This window comes from Nannospalax galili, unplaced genomic scaffold (assembly GCF_000622305.1).
Source record: "Nannospalax galili isolate Female #2095 unplaced genomic scaffold, S.galili_v1.0 scaffold538, whole genome shotgun sequence".
NCBI classification, from domain to species: Eukaryota; Metazoa; Chordata; class Mammalia; order Rodentia; family Spalacidae; genus Nannospalax; species Nannospalax galili.
In genome coordinates, this window is record NW_008343842.1 from 4,416,092 (window position 1) to 4,423,788 (window position 7,697).

Sequence of the window (7,697 nt, forward strand, 5' to 3'; positions counted from 1 at the left end):
CTCCTTCCCCAGCCACCCACCGCCTTCAGCTCGTTCCTATAGCAACAGGGCAATGCTCTGCACCGGCATCTCTGCGGTCGATGGACTGCAGGGGACGCCCTCCTGGTCCTGCACCGGCTGCGGCGACATGGGCGCACGCGTGCACCCCACGACCCATCACTGCGGGCGCAGGGCTCAGCAGTCTCCACTCCAGTCCTGCCCTCCTCCTCCTGCACAAGACCTTGTGGCCAGCTTCCCGGCGTGCTGCCCCTGCCCCTGTCTGTCCTCTGGTCCTTCACATCTCCAAGCACACTGTTCTGCAAAAATTCCTATATCCGTGATCATTTATTCTCTCATTCAGTTATTTGGGGGGCTCTCTCAGTGACCAGACCCCATGTCCTGCCAAACTTACTGTGAACTAGATATACACACACACTCAGTGCTATGAGTTAGGACCCATTGTACAGTAGCCCAGGCTGGCCTTGAACTCCTAACCTTTCTGCCTCTACCTCCCAAGTACTGGGATCACATGCACAGACCATCAGGTTGAGCTCCATTTTCACAGATTGGATCTGTAAAGGCTCCCCAGCTGGCTGCTGGTACCCAGGTCTCTGATCCCAACTCCAAGGCCTCTCAGCTCACTCTAGCCACACTACATCTGATCCATGCACTCACATGGGTCGACACACACGTGTACCCACTTACATATACACTCATTACGTGTTTGCACACATGTATTTCCACAAGTCTCTGTATCAACTTATCTGTGCACTAACATCAGCCTGCACACATCTCTAAGACATGTACAAACATATGCACATAGATGCAGAACCCACAACATACAAACTTTCCCTACATAAACCTACAGTGACACATAGGAACCCCAGGTCTGGGGCACAGGAGAGGTCGGTGAACAAGGCCAAGTGTCCCAACCCGGGGCTTGAGCCATGAACTGCTTCACAAAGAGGATCTGACAGTCTGTTCCACCCGCCTTAGTCAGGCACTAATAGGCCCAATGCTAGGACTCAACGATGCTGCTGGACTGAAACCCATGGGGCAGAGGCAGGGTGTCCACTGCCCCATCCTGAAAGTTCTCCTTCTGGTCCAGACTAGATGTTTCCTGAAGCCATCAGCTTATCCCCCACCTCCAATTGCTGGCTAGGCCTGGTGCTTGGAGTCGTGGTAGGGTAGATAAAACAGCCACCTCCCTCCTCAGAAGGAATCCTGGGCTCCACACAGCCCTGCAACCCACCCTAGGAGGGGCGGCAGCAGAAGATGAGAGGAGACTGGGACCCAGGATACTCAGCATGACCAACAGGATGTATGTCCCCACACCAGACCCTTGGGATCTTGGGAAAGGTCACTGTAGTTCCTGTACCCTCAGAGACCACCCCAACCCCTAGAGAGAGAGAGTATAGACACAAAAGAACTGAAAACCTAACAAAAATGAGGGAAAGGTGTGTGGGATGTGGGGGTGTGTGTGGGGTGTGTGTGTGTGTGTGTGTTTTCTCCTTTGCTGTGTTGGAGACAGAACCAGGACCCATACATGCAATTACTCTACTACTAAGCTATATCCCCAGCCCTCTTTTGAATATTTTTTCACATTGATTGATTGTATGTGTTTGTGTATGCACACATACACATATGCCATGGAGCATGTGTGGAGGTCAGAGGAAAGGCTGAAGGAGTTGGTTCTCTCCTACCATGTGGGTTCTGGGAATCGAACTCAAGTGGTCAGTCTTGGCAGCAACCACCTTCACCCACTAAGCCATCTTGCCAGCCCTGGCCAGCCCTCTTTATTTTCATTTTGAGGCAGGATCTCACTACATTGCCCAGACTGGCTTTGCCCTTACTCTTGCAGCCCAGGTTAGCCTTGAATTTTCGATGTTCCTGAGTCCTGGGATGAAGGTGGACAGCATCAAGCCCTGCTTCTTAATAAAGATGGAAGCCTCATTCATATTCCTCACAGGGCCCTCTCCATCAGAAGACTGTTGGCAGCTAAACCACACCAGCCAGAGAGTGCAGGAGTTATCAAACACTGAGACCTCAGCAGGAGAGAGGGCAAGTCCCGGAGCAGTTGGAGCAGGGCATGTCATCCATTCCACAGGCACTTACTAGGCACCCACCTTGTGCCACAGATGGTTCTGGACACTGTAGTACAGTGGTGAGCAAGGCAAAGCCCCTGCCTGGGAGAAAGGGTTAGCTAGTGGGTTCAGACCATCCTCCTGGCTTCCAGCCTCACCCCCGGTGACTTTGGGAATGCCACCAGGCCCATCTAGGAAATAGGCTCAGAGACTAAGCCATTTGTCCAAGGTGATAAAAGTCAGGGCTGGGCTGGGATTTGAACCCTCTGCCTGCCAATCTTTATGTGCCTCGTGATTGCATCATGAAAGATTTAACTGGGAAACATGGTGGCAGCCAATCAATCCCTGTAAAGTTTGTAGCCAAGTTAAGGTCTCATCCTTGGATCAAAGGCATGACAGCCATTTGTAACTTTTTAAAATTTATTTTTATTGTATGTGTGCAAGTGTTTGGCCTGCATATATGTAAATGCACCCATGCATGCAGTGTCTATGGAGGCCAGAAGAGGGCGTCAGAACCCATGTGGGTGCTGGGACCCGAACCTGGGTCCTCTGCAAGAGCAGCCAGTGCTCTTAACTGCTAAGCCATCTTTCCAGCCCCGAGTCATTTGTATTTGAAGTGCCAGTCAAGTGGTGACCTTACAGGTGACATCTAATTTTGGAGGAAGTTTACCATCAGCTGCTCTCAGGCCTAGAGACTGGAGGTGCCAGGTGCCCCAGAGCAGTGGCTCCTTGAAAGGAAGTGGCCTCAGCTGGGGGGTGGGAGGGATTGGGTTCCCGAGTGCTGTAAGCAGAGCCCCCCAGCCCACCTGCTGGCCCCCAAGCCAGGATCACCTTTCTCCCTCAAGAGTGAGCTCCACTCAGGGACACTGAAGACAGATACCACCCCCCTCCCTGTGAGCATGACCCTGCCCACCTGCTGCTGCCTGACAGACCCAAGTCCTGCCCTCCCACACTCAGATTCCAGACAGACCCTATGGGAGAAGCTGACCCTCCTCCTGTCTCCTCTTTCTCTACCCCCACTGCCAGCCTAATCTGGTCCATCTGCCACTGGGAAGGCCCCAGTTGCCCAGCTGAAGCCCTCTGTTCCCACACTTACAGTTCCAGACAATCCCCCCCATGTCTGACCTTAACTCTTGTTCCTTAGTGGGGCTTCAGTGCCACAGGTGGGGGCAGCCTAGATGATGAGGGCATTTTGCCCAGGCTACAGAGCAGCTGCCCCCATGCCCACCCCTTCCATCACCCCTGCCTTGCCTCCTTGCTTAGCATCCAAAGCACTGCCCTTGCCCTCCTCCCCCGCCCAGTTATCCACGTGTTCCCCAGGACCAGGGCCAAAGCAATCAAGGCTCATTAGCTGCTGCTTTGTATCTCGTTTGCATAACGTTGCCTTGACTGTCAAAATGCCAGAATCCTCCCCAACCCCAACCCAGGCATGACGAGGAAGGGCTGGCCAGCTCTACAGAAGACCACAAGGCTCCACTGAAGGTCTGTGGAGAAGGCTGAACATGTGAGCACTGAGGACCCTCACAGGTCAGAGGAGGGAAGCACTGGACCCTGACTGAGCACTCTGCAGGGTCCAGGCAGTGGGCACAGGGCTTTGCCCATCACCAACTCGTTTTCACAGTGAACCATTCAGTAAATATGGAAAGGGAGTCTCAGTGCTCCAAACCTGGCTCCAATGCTGGGAATAAAGCTTAAAGGTTGAGCGTGTGTCCAAGTAGGCATGATGATTTGGGTTCCATGCACACACACAGTGCAAGGACCAGCACACTGAACATCACTTGTTAAGAAATCTCTGGTCCTGGGGCTGAAGAGACGGCTCAGCAGTTAGAAACACTGGCTGTTCTTACAGAAGAACCAGGTTCAAACCGCAGCACCCACATGGCAGCTAACAACTGTCCATAACTCCAGAGGATCCGACAGCTTCTTCTGTCCTCCACAGGCATAGCATGACACGGGCGCACTTACCTACATGCAGGCAATACACTCATACACATAAAATAAAAATAAAATATTCTTTGAAAAAGGAAAAAAAGCAATCTCTGGTCCCACCCAGTCATCCTACTTCAGAATCCATATCACATATCATGGCCTGTGAGAAATGCTGGGTTCAGAGGCTGCCTTCTAACCCACAGCTGGAAGGAGGGGCTGGCACCATCTCTGCCAGGAAAACCTCATGATGATGTCCTGCGTACACTTAGCAAGTGTTCTGGATAGCTTTAGTTGGCAACACACCTAGGAAAAGGGAGCCTCGACTGGAGAGCTGCCTCCACTGGACTGGCTGTGGCCATGTCTGTGGGGCATTTTCTTGATTTTTGAGTGATATGGCAGGGCCCAGCCCACTGTGGGTGGTGCCCCCGGGGTGGTCACCCCCCCACACCCCCAGCAGATTGTCCTGTGTTGTACAAGAAAGCAGGCTAAGCAGGGGCCAGGGGAGCAAGCCAGTAAGCAGCGTTCCTCCATGGCCTGTGCTCCAGGTTCCTGCCCTGAGTTCGGGCTTCGGCTTCCCTTGATGATGGACTGTGAGCTGTGAACCAATAAACTCTTTCTTCCCCAAGTTGGTTTGGGTCACTGTTTTTATCACAGCAATAGAAAGTTAATTAAGGCAGCAAGTATTTCCAGAACACCTACTACTTGGGCCAGGGGTGGGGGAGTGGGGGGGCGCACAGCAGACAAAGAGCCAGACATCGTCTGTAAGCTTGTGGACATGTCACGCCAAAAGGGAAGCTATACAATACACAAATAAGGAAAGAGCAAGTGCTATTCTCTGTTGGAAAAAAAGGGGGGCACTGGAGAGATGGCTCAGCAGTTAAGCACTGACTGCTCTTGCAAAGGACCCAGGTTTGAATCCCAGCACCCACATGGCAGCTAACCTCTGTGCTAACCCCAGTTCCAGGGAACTGATTCCCTCTTCTGACCACCTTGGGCATGGCGCAACATGGGTACACATACATACATCCTCGCAATACACTCATACACATAAAATAAAAATAATAAACTGGGCGTGGTGGTGCACGCCTTTAATCCCAGCACTCAGGAGGCAGAGGCAGGCAGATCTCTGTGAGTTCGAGGTCTACATAGTGAGTTCCAGAACAGCTGGGGCTACAGGGAGACCCTGTCTTAAAAAGACAAAAAAAAAAAAAAAAAATCAGAAAAAGAAAAAGAAATAATGTGGACTCAAGGGAAAGCCTGTGACTGGGAGGCCATTTTAGAGCTTGCAGTGCTGGGGATGAAGCCCAGGGCCTTGCACATGCTAGCCAAGCACTCTACCACTGAGCTATACCCCCAACACCAGAGCCTCTCTTTGAAGAAAGGACATTTGAACACAGACCTAAATAAAGGGAGACAGGGAGGTATGTGATGATTTGTGGGAAAATAGGAAAGGCAAGTGTCCTGGGGTGGGAAGGACCCAAAATTGGGTGGATGAATGGATAGATAGATGGATGGGTTGGCTGATGGGTGGATGGTTGGATGGATGGATAGTAGGATGGATGGACAGATGGATGGATGGATGGATGGATGAATGGGTAGATAGGTGGTAGATGGATGCATGGGTGAGTGGATGGGTGGTGGGTGGGTGGGGGTGGGTGGGGAGCAGGCAGAGTTACCCAGAGAAGAGAGAGTAAGGAAGACAGAGAGGAGTACGGCAAGTAGTCACAAAGCCAAGGGAAACAGGGTTAGGTCCCATCAAGCCCTTCAGGCCATGGTGAGCACTAAGTTTATTTCAAGGATGAAAGGAAATCTTTTTTTATTCCATTGGAAGGGCTCCACAACAGAATGAAGGTAACAGAGGGGAAAAGTCAGAAGACAGAACAATAGAAATTACTCAAATCTCAGAAAACATTCAGCCTGAACAAGAGAGGAAAAATGGATTGTGGGAAACAAATGAACGGGGCCTTGGGAGCCTGTGGGACCATAACAAAAGATCCAATACACATGTCATTGGAGTCCAAGAGGAGGAATAGTGGGTACCCGAGGTGCTTAAAGTGGGCACTTTTTTTTTCGTCTTTTTGAGACAGGGTCTCCCTGTAGCCCCAGCTGTCCTGGAACTCACTATGTAGACCAGGCTGGCCTTGAACTCACAGAGATCCGCCTGCCTCTGCCTCCCGAGTGCTGGGATTAAAGGCGTGTGCCACAATGCCGGGCTTAAAGTGGGGACTTTAAAAATCCAAATGGCTGAAAATGCACAGCTGGTCTCTGGAAACCCAAAACGACAAAAGGGGAGCTGACACCTCATCTAAAAGGAAAACAGACAGTGACTTAAGGATAGAGGGTGGGGTTCTCAGGGAAGCACACAGAGTGCCCACAGCAGACCCACCTAGGATAGGGCTGAAGGAAGCTTCTGGAATGAAAAGAAATGACTAGAGAAGGCATCTGAGAACACGACGGGGAGCAAGGCGGAGTGTGAAAATGGGGGCAAGGTGACAGGCTCGCCTTCTCTGGAGTTTTCTCAATTGTGAGTTGAAGCAAAATTATAGTGTTGGGGCTGGAGAGAGGGCTCAGCGGTTAAGAGCACTGACTGCTCTTGCAGAGGACCCGGGTTCGATTCCCAGCACCCACATGGCGGCTATGAACCGTCCTTAACTCCAGTTCCAGGGGAATCCGAAGCCCTCTTCTGACTTCCTTGGCATTGCACAACATGGGTGCGCTCACATACATGCAGGCAATGCACTCATACACATAAAATAAAATAAAAAGAAAGTATTTTTAAAAAATTATAGTGTTGTCTTCAGAGATATTTAAAGTAAAGCTTATCATAGGGGTGGCTTTCTATACCTCACTTGAACTCGTGACACCACAGTGACAGATGTTTAGATATAAAGATATATAGATAATGGGGCTGGAGAGATGGCTCAGCAGTTAAGAGCACTGGCTGCTCTTGCAGAAGACCTGGGTTCATATTCCAGTACCCACATGGTGGCTAACAACTGTCTGTAAGTCCAGTTCCAGGGGATCTGATGGCCTTTTCTGTCCTCCTCAGGCACTGTACAACATGGGTGCACTTACACACATGCAGGCAATATGCTCATACACATAAAATAAAAATAAATATTTTTTTAAAAAGATATATAGATAAGCCAGGCACAGTGGTGCATACCTTTAATCCCAGCACTTGGGAGGCAGATTTGTGAAATCATGGTCAGCCTGATCTAAATAGTGAGTTCCAGGCTACTAGCTAGGGCTAAATAGTGAGACTTTGTCTTCAAAAAAATTAATTTTTAAAAACTTTTTTTTTTTTTTTGCTTTTTGAGACAGGGTCTCCTTGTAGCCCCAGCTGTCCTGGAACTCACTACGTAGACCAGGCTGACCTCAAACTCACAAAGATCCACCTGCTTCTGCCTCTCAAGTGCTGGGATTAAAGGTGTGCACCATCACGCCCAGTTAAAACATTTTTTTATTTATGTATATGTGTGAGAGTTTTGCCTGCATGTTATGTAAATGCACTCGTGTGCAATGCCCAAGGAGGCCAGAAGAGGGCTCTGGATCTTCTGGAAGTTACAGATGGTTGTTAACTACCATGTGGGTGCTGGGAATTGAACCCAGGTTCTCTGTAAGAGCAGTCGGTGCTCTTAATTGCTGAGCCATCTCTCCAGGCCCCAACTATCATGATTTTTTTTTTGTCTTTTTGAGACAGCG

At 50.3% G+C, this 7,697-nt stretch overlaps 1 protein-coding gene across 2 annotated transcripts in view; it reads right to left on the minus strand.

The window, feature by feature from the left end:
- Window positions 1-7,697, minus strand: part of Pacsin1 (protein kinase C and casein kinase substrate in neurons 1) — a 53,801-nt gene that overhangs the window by 18,828 nt on the left and 27,276 nt on the right. The window lies entirely within an intron of this gene.